The sequence below is a fragment of the Dermacentor andersoni genome, chromosome 5, assembly GCF_023375885.2.
Source record: "Dermacentor andersoni chromosome 5, qqDerAnde1_hic_scaffold, whole genome shotgun sequence".
NCBI lineage: Eukaryota > Metazoa > Arthropoda > Arachnida > Ixodida > Ixodidae > Dermacentor > Dermacentor andersoni.
Window position 1 is genome coordinate 28,328,413 of NC_092818.1, and position 18,563 is coordinate 28,346,975.

General features: G+C 51.7%; 1 protein-coding gene across 3 annotated transcripts in view; it reads left to right on the top strand.

The window, feature by feature from the left end:
- Positions 1-18,563, top strand: part of LOC126529991 (centaurin-gamma-1A-like) — a 277,071-nt gene that overhangs the window by 141,279 nt on the left and 117,229 nt on the right. The window lies entirely within an intron of this gene.

Consider the following 18,563-nt stretch of genomic DNA (forward strand, 5'->3'; position numbering starts at 1 on the left):
GTGGCTAAACCATTGAACTGGCACTGTCAAAGTGACGTCACCGAAGTTTCTCCACCGAGCCCCGCGCGCACTTTATCCTCTTTCTAGCATTTTCTAGTAATGCGGAAACGCCCGTGAACTTGGAGTTAGGTGTGCACGTTAAAGATCCCCAGGTGGTCCAAACTTCCGGAGTCCGCCACGACGGCGTGCCTCATAATCGGATGGTGGTTTTGGCACGTAAAACCCCATAATTTGTTTTCTAGTTTGTCTGAAAGACCGGAAACATTTGCGTGTCGAGCAGAAACATTATAGGTGCCCCCCGATGGATGACGTGTGGCCGCGTGAAACGCGCGCCCGGATGTTTCGGCGTCGCAGCTACGCCGCGCCGATGCCGCACGTGTCTGTCTGCTCGGCGGGAAGCGCTGTCGGAGATCCGCGTCGAGAGCACAGGCTCGGCGCTCGTGGTTGCTGGGTTGTGTGATCGCGATGACGTCGTGAACGTGACGGCCCACTTGTACACAACACGTGCACGGCGAGTCCCGGTGTACCTATATATGCCTCGGAGACGGGCATTCGAGCGTAGCGCCATCGGGCCGGTGCACTTGCTGCGGTTTGTGGACATTTGTTTGACTGACTCATTCAATCAATCAGTCAATCAATGAATCAGTCAGTCAATCAATCAGCCAGTCAATCAATCGTTGATATGATAAGTGCGTCCATCGAAGCAGGCTGGAAGAAAGTCGTCCCAACGAAGACGACGAGCAACAGACACGTGGGCACGTTGTCAGCTAGACTGCAGGCGAGCGTTAAATAGCGTGCTTTGTATATGTACCTTAATTTTGAGGGGATTTCTGTGTAATTAGTACTCGAGTCGCGAAACAATACTGTTGGCTGTACTACATGGCCGCTGTAGGACTGGGGCACTAAGTGATAATCATAAAACAAAGATGTAAAATGCATTGCCGAAAGATTCCGCGAAAAGAGTAACTTGTACAAAGTACAGTACGAACGGACAAACAGCAGGAACACTTGCAGAGTTCATCGCGAGGATTACCCGCCGTGGTGGCCCGCTCATGTGGCCACGGCGTCCTGCTGCGGAGCGCGACGTCGGTTCCCGGCTGCATTTCGGCGGAGACCACGTGCGAGTCCCCCCACCACTATCTATGCGGCTTCCCTGAAACCCACTGTGCGGTGAACGTCCACGAGCCAAACCTATTTAATCGAGACGCTGAACTCAGAGTGCGTGTTGTGCTTCTTAGGTTGTGTCTTAGCGCTTCAAACAAACCCTTCGATAACCTCGTCCGTACGGCCGAGCACGGGTATTCGAAAATGCGTTTAAATTAAGAAATATATAACGCGCGTGGCTGCGAGTGGCCAACGGGAAGCCAGAAGCTGCCCTCTCGAGCAGAGAAGTGTGGCCCGCCGTGCGTAGCGATGTGTGTACACAGCAGCAGCGAGCGAGCGCTCCTCGTACACGGCAACAAGCTGTGCACACACACGCACGCACGCGACGTTCGCGTGTCGCCCGTCACTCGACCCACCCGTGGACGGGCTTCCCCCGGAAGCCTGCCGGCGAGGCTGCTCGGCGGGAGGCCCTGCGGCGAAGACCTCCTCGGGGGCGACGATGCCCACGTGCGGCCGGTTCTGGAAGCGCGCCGTCGTACAGCGCGCTGCAAACCAGATGCGCAAAGCGCTGCTGCACTGAGGCGACCTATTTTTTTTTTCTTCCATATTTGGCGGACTTACTTTCTCGAACCGTTCGAACGTGGCTCTGGCACAGACGCAAACTGCGTTTGGATTTCCCCGATTTAGCGGGAGCCAAAATAGCGGCCCCAAAAGCTTTGCGTCAGCAAACATGGCGGCACCCATCGAAGCGACGGCGCTAACCTAGCACCAAACTGGATTCGATACGTCGTAACGCGTGAAGTTCGCAAGCTAGGAGAAGTGACTGCGGTTATCGCTTTCTCTCAACTAGTGTGTGTTATGAAGATTGATTCATTACACGAGATTGATTCATTACACGCTCCTGATTCCGAATTCGATTGTAGATTTTATGGCTTGCAGGCCTAACACGGCTAAGCTTGGCTGGTGAAGGCACGTAAAGTTGGTTTGCCCAAAACTAAGCGGAACTAATTGCTTGCTGCTTACAGAATAACCTCTAAATTGTAATTAAACGCGAACACACGCAAGTCAAAATTACTATTCCTATCATAACATGGCATATTTTATTTAATAATTTCTAATACCTTTTCTTTGACGCCGTAGTGGCGCTGTCACCGCAAGACGCTATCCGCAAACGCAAAGCCCTATTCTAAAACTCTTCACTCCTGCGTGCCCCAACGCTAACACCCGCAAAGCTCTTTGGGGCCCCGAACTATTGGGACCCCTCTTCTAAAACTCTCTATTATCGCCGTCGCGTCTACTGCACTATTAAAATCCTACTTACGTTTCTTCAGCTTTAGGGGCGGAAACGCGTAAAAGGCAACGTGATCGAAGCAAGCTAGTTGACCGAGCACTCTCTACATGTTGCCCAATAAAACTAATGCCCTAGAAAGAACATCTAAAATGTTTCGTAATCGAAACTAGTTAAATGTGCTAACAATTGCGTGTCAGAATATACCGAACCTATTCGGGAACGTTACGGACGATGTGCTGTTCGTCTCGGTCACCTAAGTACCTGGTAGGTATCCTTACTTGCACGCACGCATGCATGCATGAGCAAAGCATGCACGGTAGTAGGCGCATGGGTGAAATAAAGATATAATCATCGTCTTGTCGTGCGCTCAGTGTACTACCGCGTCAACACTGACCACACACACACGCATTCATGCATTCTGTCTGCATTGCACAGAACATGTCTTCGATGAACGCTTTGCGTCACATTGATTGTCACAGCGCGTGCGATGTGCACGCATTTTAAGTTAACCTTTTTAATATTGCTGCAATTGCAAATGCCAAGCCTGCCAGGGCGCAGTGTTCCCAGATTTGGTAGAAATCTCGTAACTGTCACCAATATGACACGGTGCGGCTGTACTTGCTGTTTGACTAATGTTTTTCGTATACAACGTCTTGTCGCAGTGTTTCCGAAGTGTTAGCTAGAACACTAACATACTTAGCCGCACGTTTCGAGGGCGCATTTCTCTGAACTGCTGCGACGTAAAGGAAATCTCTAGCAGAGTGGTACGCCTTGCGTAACGGCTTGCTTCTGATTTGCAACTGCAAGATATATCGAGGCGCTGTAAATTAGTTAATTAGTGAATTTAAAAAATATATTTGATACATTATTAATGATCACATAGCTGTTGATGTTTGCGTGCTTAAAGGGGCACTAAAGGTTACTATGAAGTCAAGCTAAATAGATAACGCAATGCTCTAGAACGTCTAAAGCGTCAATATAATCGCGAACAGAGCTTTAGTAACCGAGAAATTGAGGTAAATGCATGACACAATTTGAGACTCCCCAGCGACATTCCGGTACTAGCCCGATGACGAAGGCACTCATCATCATAATTTATGTCACTAGTACTCAACTACTCGTATTAAAAAAATTAATTAGGTTATAAGACGGAAGAAAATGCTACTTGTCTACTTCTGTTCGATTCTAAGAAAAAATAACTCTTTGACGTTCCCTTCAGTAGTGTGGGTGGTCGAAAGGTTTCGATTTCGCTAGACTCTGCGCGCTCGACTCTGCGCCGCGCGCGCTTAGGAGTATCAGTTGTTTCGTTATCGCGTCCTGCTGCGCTGGTTCTGCTGGCTCGCGAAACTTGCATTTGGAACAAGCAGCGACAATGCCATGTCCTTGTGATGTCGTGGGATGCGCGAACGGTCCGCGGAACCTGGCCAAGGGTCGTTGCAGCGGCAGCAGCAGCAAACGACTTTATTGGGGTCCTGAGGAGCTAAGCGGGGGCCTGCAGGTCCCTACCTAGCCGTTGGCTAGCCCCATGTCGGAACAGAGAGGCCATGCCTCTCCGCTCGTTGACGGGCCCTCTGGACAGCCAGGAGCTGGACGTCCTGCCTCGGGTCTGTGATGGCCTTCGTCCCGTCTTCTTCTGTATTAAAATCCTGTAACACAGGTCACTGCCAGAACATGTGATTTAATGAGCTAAATTCAGTGCCACAATCTGGGCAGAGTGGATCGATGTCCGGGTGGAGGATGTTCAAAAAGCCCCTAGAGGGGTAGGACCCTGTCTGGAGCATGCGAAGCGTGCTAGCTTGTGGCCTGTTGAGTTTATGATGGGGGAAAGGAAAACTCTGCCTATTCCCTCTGTAATGAGAGGTGATCTCATGAAAAGTAACCAGTGGATCACTGTGGACGAGCTCTCCCGAACTCTCCCGAGACACCATCCCTTCGCGGCATACAAAACCTCGCGCACGGTCGTGGGCTATCTCATTGGGGTTCAGGTGACCCGGTAATACGTCTGGTCCCATGTGAGCTGGGAACCAGACTATGTGGTGAACAATGTCAGAGAGGTGTTTGCAGTTTAGAATCCTGGCTGCTTCTTTGGCTATCAATCCCGATGCGAACGCTCTAACTGCTGCTCGGGAGTCCGTGTACACCGTAGTGCGTTTTGAGTCCAGTAATCCGAGAGCTATAGCAGCCTGTTCTGCAACATCGACCGAGGAGGTTTTCAGCGAGGCTGCCGAGAGGAGTTCTCCCCTGTCATCGACTACGGCTACGGAGAACCTGTTGGCACTGGCGTGTCGCGCCGCGTCAACAAAGGTCTCCGTTCCGGATATGTTCTTTAGGAAAGTTCTAGCCCTCGCTAACCTTCGACCTTTATTGTGTTGGGGGTGGACGTTTCTTGGAAAAGGGTCTACAATAAAGGAGTTCCTTGTCTGAATATCAAGTTGCGTGATATTTCCTGATTGAAGCTAGGACGGAGGCCTGCCGCATCCAGAAGTCTTCTGCCTGCTTTGGAATTTGATAATCTAATAATTTGTGCTGATCTTTGTGCTTCTATTAATTCCGAAGTTGTGTTGTGTACTCCCAATGTCATGAGTTTCTCTGTGCTAGCCGTGATTGACACGCCGATCACCCTTTTGATACTTTTGCGCATAAGCGTGTCTAATTTATCCATTTCTGTTTTCGTCCAATTGAGGGCCGCGACTATGTAAATGACATGGCTGATGAGGAAAGCATGGTGAGCCCTAAGGAGTATATCCTCGCCTATGCCACCTTTCTTGTTGGACACTCTCATAATTAATCTAATAATGTTTTCAGTTTTCGTGGTGAGTTGGGCTATAGTCTTAGCGTTGCATCCCTTTGAGTTTATTGAAAGCCCTAGTATTTTGATAGAGTCGACTCTCGGGATGGTGTGCCCATCTCTGGTACGAACGCTAATGGGCACCTGATCGAGTGGGGTGAGTCCCCTAGCACCTCGTCTAGCCTGTCTGTACAGCAGGAGTTCCGACTTTCCAGGCGAGAGTGCCAGTCCCGTACCTTTCAAGAAAGACTCTGTAACATCCAGAGCCTCCTGTAGAGCTTGTTCGACCGTAGCCTCCGATCCTCCAGGACACCAGATTGTAATATCGTCAGCATATAATGCATGACCTACGTAAGGAATTGCTGCAAGGCTTTCCGACAACTTGCGCATTGCTATATTAAACAGAAGGGGTGAGATAACTGCCCCTTGGGGAGTACCCCTGTTTCCGAGTGTGAAATATTCCGAGACTGATTGCCTCAACTTTATCGCCGCCGTCCTGCTCTCGAGGACGGATGCAACGAAGGAGAAGAATTTAACTCCTAAGTTCAAGGCCGATATCTCCTGAAGGATATAGTCATGTGCAATTGTATCGAATGCCTTGGATAGATCCAGTGCGAGGACCCCTTTTACATCTTTGCTTTGAGAGTCGATTATCTATGTTTTGAGCAGGAGCATGACATCCTGCGTCGAAAGCAAGGGCCTGAAACCAACCATATTGTACGGGAATAGTTCGTTGCGCTCAATATGTCTCGATATCCTGTTATGCACTGCATGTTCCGCTACTTTGCTAATGCAAGAAGTAAGGGAGATAGGACGGAGGTTCTCCAAGCTGGGTGATTTACCTGGCTTGGGGATTAAGACCAATGTGGCCTTCTTCCAACTCTCTGGTACAACGTCCTCCTCCCATACCTCATTTATCTCCTTCACTAAAGCTTGAATTGCTTTGTCGTCCAAATTTCTTAAGAGCCGGTTTGTAACTCCGTTGCAGCGGCGAATCCAACTTTACTTATCCCTGTGTGCCAACCAGTGAACCTCTCCGTTCGGAGTGGTTAAGTGCCGTACCTCTGCCACAGCGCGTTTCAAAAGAGCCGAAAGATCGCATAGTGTGCTCGCTGCACTTTCGTCCAAAGGATTATGAGTTCAATGTCGACTTACTGAGGTCGTGTGGAGTGCCTTTCAAAGAAAAGCTTTCCCGTAGCGCTGTTCTGTCGGTCTTGCCTGCATTCTCCGAAGCGCAAGAACAACTCCAGGTCGAAGATGGGGCGGTGAGTGCGGCATTTGGTTTTCACGAAGGAAAAGCTACAAATGTGCGAATATGTACAGCCATGACATATAGTTGCCGTCGTAGTAGCACGCAACGACGCCGGCAGCGCGAGCCCTCAGCAGCAGGTCACGTTCATAAGTGCTTAAATCGCTGAAGTCGAGCCCAGTATCGCGAGCCAATGTGCCGTTGTCAGGGTCGTCCATTGCAACGAGCGTCAAAGTTGGCGTCATAAAATAATGAACCAGCTTATTGTCGCGCGCTTTCCCTTCCGCTAGCCACCATAGTTCCGCTTTCGCGCTGCTGTCGGCTCTGTCTTGGCTCTGCTTCTGGCCGCGCGTTTGCGTTTTTAGCAGAAAAGCCGTAGCACCGTGTGCGGGCGCCGTTTTACTCGCCGACGGCGCAACGTCACTATGAGACCATGACGTCACCACTCCTCGATCGGAGGGCGGGCGATTTGAACTGTGCTGGAGGTACACGGACGCTTCAGAGCGCCTTTTCTCTTAAAATAAGTCTCTTCTTCGCATGAAACGAGCGTTTCGAGGTTTCTGGGATGGTATTTCAACAGTCCACGTTGACTTAATATTAACCTTTAGTGTCCCTTTAATGATTTGTTGGCGAATAAACCTTGTATTTATGTCTGCTGCGCCTTTTTTTGATAACCACTTAGTTTTTGTCGAAACAATTGCTATACTGTCTGTTCGTCTATTGTATAAGCACTGCAAACATCGTACAGACTGAGGTGAACACTGGCCCTTTGAGGTCCTAACGAGTAAATACAGTACTTCGCGGCCATACACAGTGCAGGCCTGCATGTGTCCCTAAAGAATCATCGGTCACGGTGACCGGTGGGCTCCCGTACTAGGTTTAATGTTATTGCAGTGATACATGTTCATCCTGATCATATCATTTGTAGCACGTTTATAAGCTGCCGGAACACGTGCCGCAATAATTTGCTAATCTAGTTTCAAGTTATTTCACAAGTCTTACACTTTTCCAAAAACGAGTATCATAGAGGCGGAGTGCAAAAACACTCGCGAATGGAGCTTTGGATCAGGTGGAGAAAATTAATCTGAAGCTCTCCACTATAAGGCCTCTTCATAACCACTGTGTTATTGATCTAGAGCTTTAATGCCAATCCATCACTTGATGACACGTTCAAAAACCACAAGCGGTCAGGTATAGTGGCCGCAAGTGTCGTCATTAATTTGGCTGCAGAGGCTTTCCGCGGAAGGCGCTTGACGATCCTCACCTCTGGCGCGTTGTGGGCGTCGCCATTAATGAACGGCGCTGATTGCGTTCTTGGCTCGGCTGTGCGGCAAATGCCTTTCGCAGTGAGACTTTTGCCGCCGACTCCCTTTCGGCGCAGAACAAATCCGCCGGAAGCCAGATCCACGTGGAGCCAGATGCACGCAGGGCAACCCCTCGAGCTCGGAGGCTCGGAGCTAACTTTATGAAAGCATGCTCGGCGCACCGAGCTGTCTCGCAACCAAAAATTGAGTCTGCGATGTGCGACGCTCGCTTTGCGCCCGATTGTACTCGCAGCCTTCGCAGCATGACACATGTGAGGCACACGTATACCGCGTGCGCAACTAGTCGCGACAGAGAAAACAACGGCGAGAGAGAAAGATTTGATAGTGGAAGCGGGCGCTGCTTCTCAGCGGGGAACTCGCTCGGCGTCATTAGGATGTTGTTGCTGCGCTCCCTTTCTTTCTTTCTTTCTTTCTTTTCCGGGGCGCATGATTCTCCCACCTCGGTCACGTTCGGCAGGTGCACGCTGCAGTGGCGACTGGCCAGGGCCGCAGCACGCACGTGCGCCGCTGCTCGATCGCGCGTCGTCTCCTTGTGGAGGCGCAGCCACGCCGATAAAGAGTCGCTTTCGAGTGCCGCTCTGCATATAAGCCCGAGGGTGTTTCCATTCGGCTCACGCGGAGGAGCAGCTGTCGCGCGCACCTCTGGCCGGCCGATCCGATCTGACTAGTCGTGCGGCAGCCATTTTTTTTTTTTTTCTCGCCTTCTATTAATGCCCGGGAAAGTGGGCCGCACTGTGTTCGCGATGGGGCGCGAATCTCGATGACCCGCGCTGGATAACCAGGCACCACGACCACGTTCCCTGGTTATCGTTCGACTATTCGAGGGCAACAACCGGTGCACGCGGTCGCGTTCGGGTCAAGTGTATAGCGAGGTCGCTCCCCTGGGTTTCCCTTCTAACCGGCGGCGCTCGGTCGCGCGCGTGTCTACGTGTCGCGCATCTTGCTATGCGTGGTGTCATTTGGGTAATTGCAGACTTTATTTCAGTGTGCATCTTCGCACTTAGTGAGGCCAAAAGGCCAGGGAGGTTGATAACATTTTGGTGCCGGGGTTTAATTTGTCTCGGCACTTCAGGGATGATGGAGACGAAGGCCATCGCGGTGATCGGTTCAATTAAATGTCAAATATTTAGACTGTCACGAGTTTCGCTTCCGGTTTTCGAGTTCATTCTCAAAAAAATTGTTACACGCTTATGAACGTATAGAATGACATCTTTCATCGTCACGTAACCATTGAAATATTTCTGCTTTGAGAAGGCGTGTTTCTTTTACTCTGTTATGTTGTCATCTAATGGTCTCTGGAGGGATGTCGCGATAATCTAACCGCGAAGTTATTTACAAATCCACGAAGTGCTGCAGTGTCATTACACGGGATAAAGAGAACGGAGTGCTGCAAAGCAACAAAATTTTTTGTATGCACGGACATTTTATATTGATCTGCATGTGTGCCATACAATCTAGGTGAATACCAGAAAGCGCTATGTGTTTATTTACGGGTGAAGCCTCGTTTCTGAAATGGTAGTAGGGAAGGGAGGAAGGTCGCTTGGTTGCGCTGGTCGAGCAAAGGGTGAAGAGAGCGTCTGTGCACGAGCGAAGGTCGGGTCTCCTTCTCGCACCACACATTATGTGCCTATATTTCGGCTACTAGACCTTTTTAAGAATTCTCGCGGTAAGCGCCCCCTGCAAAACACAGCAACGCGCGATGGGGCCCTCCCACCTTTATTCAGGTCGGAATGATTTACTCCATGTCGCATTGGCTGGACCGGCAGTCGAGCTAGACTTTGTATGGATCCATATAAATTGTAATTGTACGACGGGTGAGAGAGACACGCACGAAAGCTGAGAATCGATCGGCGTCAAACCAGCGAGAGACGTCTCCGACGTTGGCTGCGGAGAGACATCAATCTTTCGACCAGCCGTTTGATCGCTCGGTGCCCATCTTCCTGCGAACATGGAAAGGCTAAAAACGCGCACCTGCGTTGTTTAAGGTTCTCTTCGCGTCTCATTCGCGGTGCACGCGGTGACTGCGGCCCGGCGGACGCGTCTTGCCGACGGCCCTGCATCGCGGCCGAGTGGCGGCTTCGTACGTCAACTCCCGGCGTGTCACGCTGCGCGGGCCTATAAGACGCGTGTATCACTCTCGAGATAGAGACGCGATATGCACATCGTGACGCGTTTGAGTGGACAACAACGCGAGAGGCTGTGCGTGACTCGGTCGCCTCGCCGGGACGTCCCGCTTACGTAGGCGCGAGAAAGTGGCCGCACGCTCATCCATCGCGTCGGTTCGCGTGCCGCGTTGCACCGCGCGCGGCGTCCCCGTTGCGGATGAATGGGCGACGGCTCCATTGAGGGCGCGACGAACAAGGGCAGGCCGTTCACGCCGCGGCTCGAGACGTCGGCGCGGAATGGAGAAGGGGGCAAGACTTCGCGCCCGTCGGTGTCCCACCGCCGCGGACTGGCCCGTGACGCGCGGGCAAGGGCTCGGCTCTGGGCGCCGCAGCGGGTGATTGCGCGCTCTCCTTTCGGCGGTGTCGACCGGCGAAGGTCGTCGTCGCCGCCGCACGATTTCACCGCGGGGTCGTACCGCTGTGCGTCGCCTTTTCTCCCTTAACCCGGTTGCGCGCGCGTTTTGCGTGTGTCGTCAAAGCTGGCAGCGCTGCCGCGCACACCATTGGCGCGCGCGCTGTCTCCACAGCGTTGGGGCGGACGAGCGAGAGGCGGCAGTGTGTGTACACACACACACACTGTACGGCTCGACTGGAGCCGGTGTTGCGCGCCAGCCGTGACAAAGGCGACTCGAAGAACCGAGGACTCGAGCTATCCATTTTATTTACTTATTTTTATTATAATCTTGCGACACCGTAGCCTCTGCGTGCCTCGCGCTGTGGTCGTGTTTTGTCTATCTCCGCTGAATGAGGCTGGTGGTCGCAAATCCACGCAGTTAGAGCTTTGAAGGAAGCAGTGGCAGAGACGGATTATTATTTATTTTTTTAAAACACGTACGAGTGGAGAAAGAAAAAGAAAAAAGCGAGCAAGCTCGCAATTGAGGGGAGAGGGGACTGGGTGAACGTCTCTCTGTGCTTTTCGGGAAGGAGGTGACAGAGACATAAAAATGGAAGAGGCCAAGTAAAAACAAAAGAAATAACAAGACGTCTGATCGCAAAGGCTAAAGTAAAACGATGACAAAAAATGGAGTGCCTCAGTAGGAACAGGAATAAGTTACTGGAGATCACGATACTAAAAAAAATCTTAGGAAATAAAAGACATAATGCTAGAAGTGTTGTCCCTCGCAGACAGAAAAAAAAAGTGACAACGGCAAGGCACGTGATACGGGCCCCGTCCAGACGCACTACTACTGCATGTAGGGTACCGGGGCACTCGTCGATGGTCGTGTACGGATACCTACACAGAAGTCCGTGTCGAATGCACACACTGCACGCGCAGAACGCGGGCGCAGCGCTCCGTGTTTGTTCTCGCTCGTCCCATCTTTAGCTCTGTTCCCGGCTAGCCGGGATTCCGACCCTACATAGTGCGGCAGGGCAATTACACGGTGACGACATTCAACTGCTCAAGTTGTCGCGGCGTCGCTCTCCAAGTCAACCGATGTGTATAGAGACAGGCAAACGTACAGCGCTCACAGTCTGTACACAACTGTTTCACGTGTCGCCGTGTGCGAGAGCTCGTCTTTGTGCTGTGCTCAGTTTTGTTCCCACTGCTTTGCTCGCCTTATTTTGCCCGCTCCTAAGCGCAATGAAATAGGGTTGCAATCAAGGGAGTCAAGGGATGGCAGGAGCCTTGAAATTTGGCGACAGTCATGGGAGCCGAGGGCTTTCTTTTTAATTACTTAAGAATATCATTAAATGAATACAAATGTGTGCACACACTGTATGGGCCTATCCAATGACTAGTAATGAGGACATTAACAAAATATACAGTGGACTGTATATTCAAGGTTAGTAACATACTATTTCGTATACGCGCAAAGAGGTACAAAGAGAGACTCGCAAATAAATATACACGGAAACTTAGATCATACCAGTGGCGGATAGCAGTTGTAATTAACAAACGAAAGCCTTCTCTCAACTCTAACGTCAATGTAAGGAAATAAAAAAAAATCCGTTACGCAACGAAAAGTGATTATGCTGCGTTGAAGTATGTAGCCATGTGTTACGGTTCACTGTGTGCGCCGATGAAGGAAACGGATGCCAAACGCCAGATACACTACGCGCTTAATCATCACAAGGCTCGCCAACATGAAAAGACTTGTCCGCCGGGTGTGTGCGACGGGATTGTGCAACAGTGCAAATCGTACTCTCGTTTGTGCTGCGTTCACGTTCACGCCTTCTACGCCAGGGAGTGGTTTCCTTCCGAAAATCCCGTGTGCACGTGGATTGACTGGAGTGTGTTGACCGTACGTTACCTACGCTCCCCACCTCGTCACCAGTGAGTGGGTTTCCTCCGTATTCCTCAGTGTGAACTGACCAGTGTGCTGACAACGCCCTCTACCGGGAAGCAAGAGAGAAAGCGGTTCCCCTGATGGTGCATGAGGAGGTCAGCGAGGCGCCACGGGCAGAGCTTCTCTGCCTTTGTGAGCTTCTCTGCACGCGCGCCGAACGTTTCTGTACTTTTTGTCTTTGAGCGCACCGTTCACCCGTATAACGATGTGTTGAACTTTCGTTGTTTGTTTTTTCATCACCTCGTCTTCCCTGCGGGACTCTATCTCCCGTGATCAACCTCGTCGCAGACGCCGTCGACGGTCGCCGAAAACCCGTCCCCGTAACAACAGGAGGTATCAGCTCGTAACAGTTGGTGGCAGCCGTAACACCTGGTATAGAGCGCGCACTATAGCTGGTGCACGAAGGCGATCGACGAATGCGCTCATAGCTGTATACCTGCAGAGACAGTTGGCAGCAGCACGCTGCGCGGACTCGGCATGTTTTTGTAAAAAAAAAAACGTGCGGTGTCGGAGCGCGCGCGCGGTCTCGAGGAGATAGTAGCTGCGTCCCGCGTCTTGCAGGGCTTTAGTCTTGCAATGCTCGGAGCGCCGCATTCGCGAAAGTGCGCGCGCATTGCGTCCCAAGGAGGTCGTCGCGTGGCGTGCGCCTTGCGGCACAATGGGTGCCCGCCGCCACTAGCGTGCTCGGTGCGCACGTGCCTCGCGGTCTGCCGCGGCGAACGCCTCGGCTGCGCAGCCGTACGAGGCCGGCTCGTGCGCTTCGACGCGGCAGCTGTGGCGACCGCCTTCCGCGCATGCGTGGCGTCGTTCAATCTTTTCTTCTTTAATTTTGTTCGTAATACAGCGCGCGCGAGCGAGAGAGGCTGTATAAACGTCCTTTATGCACGCGCACGTGATGCATGCGTATGGTACGGCGCCCAGTGCACGCCCCCCGTGGCTTTTAAAGCGCTGTCTTGCGTGCGTGTGTCACGAGAGGGCGCACGCGTCCTATAGCAAGCAAAGAAATGTCCAGGGATGAAAAAAAAAAAAGTGTCCGGAGACGATTAATTAGGGCAGGCGTAACGCGCGTCACCGGCAAGGTCGGACAGGAAGACGAGGACGAAGGTTGCGCGGCAACTCGACTTCGCCCTGGTCTCGACTGCCACGGCGCACCACGGAGATGCGGTATACAGGCGGCCGAATACGGGCCCTCATAAACCGTGCTGATGTATACTATCTCGGTGTATGCTGAGTATATAGGCGATGTCCTGTCCATTCCCGTCCATTCGAGCGAGAGAGCGCGCGCAGTCGTCGGCGCGTCAGCAGATTCCAAGTCTAGCCCCGCGGTCTGCCTCGGATACCTGTGCCGAGAGCAGCACCCAGTGCTGCGTATGTGCTCTAGATCGCGTGTCCACCCGCTGTCGTCCAGCGTAGGTCTCGACGCGACGGCGCCGGCCGCGCGTGCCCTTATCGATAAACTCCACAGGCGGACACGCACCCTTCCGGTTCCAGCTGACAAGATATACGCTTCGACAAAGGACAACGTGCTCGTGGAGCGGACAGGTGAGCTCGCCGATAACGCCCGCCGGGGCGACCAGTCGGAGCGGCCGAGTTCCCCTGTTTCTGTAGTCACCTACGCAGTGTGCTGTGTTGTCGGCGGAAAGCTATTTTTAATTATCGCCGACGGGACCGTATGCGTGACGTGCCATGGTCTGTGCCTGTCTGGCTGCCATCTTCGAGAGCCATTCGGCGCCCTCGTCTTTACGGAATACACCTTCACAATTTAACAAATGGTTTGGCGGCTGTTAGCTGCCGTCGCGTGAGGTTATATGAGGGCTTTATAGCAAGGCGCCGTCTTGTGTAGGTTCGACGTTTCAGCGTAACTGTGAGGCGGTGTGCGTGTTGTTGCACTTAGCTGATGTTCTAGATGAGAAGACCAGAGGCATGACGTCGTCAAACTTGCGCGCTGTTGCGTTTCCTTGTTTATGCGCTCACGTTGATGCATCTGGCTTCCATTTGACAGCGCTGCTACCATCGTGCTCCGTTCGAAGACCTTGTCTGCGGTGGGCTGCGGCTCCCGGTGCGAGCATTTCTGCAATACGTCACGTGTCGACTTGGGGGACCGCTATTAAGTTTTGACTCCCTTGCGCAGAGTATAGCAGGCCAGATAGTACTCCACTTTCTGGCCGACCTCATCTGGCTTTTCCAGTCAATAAACTTATTCTTCTCGACTCCGTTATGCTTAGCAACAGAACGTCCGCATCTAAGAGGCAATGTAGTTCCGTCTCAAACACACCAATAAGGTGAATGTAAGAATAAAAATAAAAGGGAGGCTGAGTGCACTGTGCTGCCTCAGTGGTTATATAGTGCTCAGCTGCTGGAGGCGAGGTCACGGGTTCGCTCCTCATTTGCGGAGCCGGAATTATCGACAGCCGTGGAATCTAAAGACGCTCGTGTACCGAGCTATTCGGGTGGTCGCTTCAGGCAGCTTTGGCAGCGCCACAAGGATCGTGTAATGGGGTAACTAAGCGTTACTGCTTGCATACGGGCTCCACTGATGAGGAAAAGGAAGGAGGGTCATCACTTCCATTCCCGGTTATTTTTCGTAATACAGCTTCAAAGCTACTTTTCACCACTTTCGTAGCACTCTGGAGGTGCGTGCCAAGCGTCAGATAAAAAGTGGCATCTGGCCCACGCTGTCGTCTGCGTCATTCACGCTGAAAACGATGTCGAAGTGTCTCGTCAAGATAGAAAGGTGGGTTTGTTTACATAAATAACATAAGCAATCGGATAACGTTACATCTCGGCCGTCTACATGACTGTATCGAAGCGCACTACGCATCTCGGAGCACCGAACACTCCAGAAAAAATCCCAATGTACTCGCTTAAAATACCGTCTGATCTGCGTACATCCAGGGAAACCATGTCACCTTCCTCCAATCGGCGTGTCCGAAAGCTTCATTGCGAGGGGTACAGCTGCCTATGTTCACTGAACACGATGTGGAAAGTACACTCAGGCACGCAAGGATCACTGCCCCAGAGAGGCCGGAGGGAAACGCTCGATGGCACAAATATTTTACGGGACGGGGCTCAAACCCCTCCCAGTTGACGCAGCGTTGCTCGTTTAATGGCTTATGCTGTTTAGCTGTCTCGTTTTTTGACGGTCGGCTCGCAGCGGCTGCATGGTATATCCTCGCGACGCGCGCCCTTTCCACGGGGCTCTCGTCGTCGTAGCGTCGTACATCGACCGCCGCTCGACAAACCACGTCGGCAGGTGCCTTGGTCGGTTCCGCCTATTGGTTCGTGGTTCTATAGCTGACCGCTTCGCAGGACTGACGCGGCTTCCAGCAGGAGTGCTGCAGTCTTTGGCAATTTCACGACCCCGGTGTCCCATCTTCGGCGCGTACGCCAAACCCAACGACCGGAGCGCCCTTGAACGATCACCCCATACGAGCGCGCGTTAAAGAACGCCGAGCGTGCAAAATTAATCCCGAGAAAAAGACATTGACTGACAGCGAAGAGGAAAACCTTCGGACGTCACCATAAATGGGTGGCATGCGTCTGACGCCCGCATAATCCCGGACCCACCAGCACATTCCTAGTAGAAACTGTTAGCTTTGGGGGTGCCAGACCGCATTGCCGAGTCAAATCAAACCAACAACGTGCGGCGATCTCTCTTTCCCAGTTTCTAAGCGTCCTTCTCGCGGCAACTTCTAACTCCGTGCGTTCCTTTTTTTCCGCTCCCAAAAATAGCGCATGTAGTGGTACGAAACACACCTCGCCTCCCGACTGCTAACGGGCTCCCGTGATAAACGACTAGTGTTGATCCGCCGTTCGCAGGCCGGTTATGTATGCGTGAGGTGCACCGAATCCCCGCGTGAATGACTCCCTTTTTGTTTTCTCTCTCGCTCGACTCCAAATTGCCAACGCGCCTTCTTCCCTTACAGGCCAGGCCTTCCCATAATCCCGACTTTGAAATCGCCTCTTTTCATTGGCCGCAAAGGGTTGGATTCGCGCAACCGCGGAGCGTCGAGCCCTTGTTTCCGGCTCACTAAACGCGCGCTCCCTTTCTCCGGTGCACAGCGGTTCCACGGCGCGCGCTCTGTGGCTTCGTGTGAGGGTGCGTGTAATCTCATTTTGCACGCTGCATTTCTCCCTCATTGCCCGAACTATCTGAGCCTTTCCTCTCTCTCTCTCTCTCTCTCTCTCTTTCCGCTTGAAAGGCAAGGCATGCGTGCTCTCCGCAACGACCGCTGTTCGCGTCAGCCGATTATTCGTCCGTTATTTTTTTTTTCTTTCTTCTGATGCTCACGTATCGAAATGATGGCGCTGCTGGGCTTGTTTTGGCGCGCGTTCGGGGATTGTTCCGAGCCTTTGTAAACGACGCCCACGTGTGGAAGTACGGAAGCGCAAATAAAGACTAAAGTGCGGTCGACGCGGTGTCGCAAAAACCTAATAGAGGGAGTGTTCTCTGCCCTGCATGGGAAAACTTTTCGTTGACTGAGATTTGGCTTATCGTTAGGGAACTTATGCGATCGCGCAAACGAGGCGCGTACATCTTGCGGTGGAAAACGCTTGCAAACAAGTAAGGAAACAACCGGACAGCACAGCAACGAGTAGTAATAGGAGACACGTACTGTGTGAAGCAAGGTATAGGACGTAAAAGAAAGTCATCGGCGGTTATGAAACTTGCAGGGCTTGCGATAGAGCGGTCCTGCCCAAACGTAAGCACCGACACGAGCATCCGTGGGGTGTGGAACGTGGTTTTAACCTGTTTATGTGCAGTACTGCCTGAATGGTAGATTGTGCTTCGTAATTGTAACCGATAAGAGAGCGAGTTCACTTTACACAGCAAAATAAATTTTCTTTCGTTGAGTTCCTATATTTTGGTTAGATTCCATATTTCTTGTTCCTTGGCTAGATAAATCTCCAGTTTACAAGCGAGCAGCATGATAACTTCTAATCGCACGAGTGATATTTACTTGATGAAATTTTAATGAATGTTTACAGGAGTATATGCACATCAGCGCGCATCGTGCACATTTTGCACGCTCCGTCTTCCGCATTTAATTTGCTCATTAAAGAACCCCAGCTGGTCACAATTAATCCGGAGCCCTCCACTACGGCGTGCCTCATAATCGGATCGTGGCTTTGGCACGTGAAACCACGTAATACTATTCAATTCTTCCCAATGTAACTCGAATATTACGGTTTGCAAGGACAAACTGCATTCTAATTATGGTATTGCTTGTAGCGCAATGTGGCGGACCGACACAAACACAAAGCAGAGAAGTACGGGAGCTGCTGTCAACTGTTCATTAACAGAGCGCATACCGTTACATGTACAGTTTGGAGCGCGCGCGCTTTATCGCATAATCTTGTCACTCAAAATCAAGAACACGACATAAAAATCGCGCATGTCAAAGAGCGGCATTCGCGAAATCTTGGAAGTGTGCCGGCTTGTATAGACGCTTCCCTGTTGCAGACAGATGCATTCTTTTTGTCAAAATAACGACTCCAAATTCAACCGAGCCGTGCTGCCGTTTATATTAGCGCTGGTCCTTGTCTCTAGCTTAATCCACATAAACTCGACGCGAGCGGGTCGAGTCGAAAGTTCAGCTGACCCAGCCCGACAGGCCGAGTTTACACGTATTTCGACGAACAAGACTGGCGAGTCAACCCGTCTCTCGCAGGTAGGTTGGCTGAATTCGCCGCGACGCTCGCTCGACTCGACTCGACTCGACATAGCTTTTTACATGAGCCCGAAATGGGTTTTCATCCCGACAAGCCGATGCGAGCCGCCTTGGTCGGAGTCACGAGGGCATAGCTTGGCTTTGTTTGTGGGCTTTGGCACGTGAAACCACGTAATACTATTCAATTCTTCCCAATGTAACTCGAATATTACCGTTTGCAAGGACAAACTGCATTCTAATTATGGTATTGCTTATAGCGCAATGTGGCGGACCGACACAAACACAAAGCAGAGAAGTACGGGAGCTGCTGTCAACTGTTCATTAACAGAGCGCATACCGTTACATGTACAGTTTGGAGCGCGCGCGTCTTATCGCATAATCTTGTCACTCAAAATCAAGAACACGACATAAAAATTGCGCATGTCAAAGAGCGGCATTCAACACACGCAAGTCGCCGAGGCGGCTCGACTGAGTTCGCCGCAATATATACGACGGTCGCGGTGTTCCGAGCCTGCAGGCGCTCGCTGCTCGATTTTCCAGCTCGACAGCTGCAGTCCCCGAACTCGCCTATAATAAGTAAATTATTTGCGTGTCTTAAGAGGACGCCCGAACACACGGTCGTCTATCTTACTGTATATACACATACGTGCAGCTTATATCGCGAATGTAGACGCAACGCCG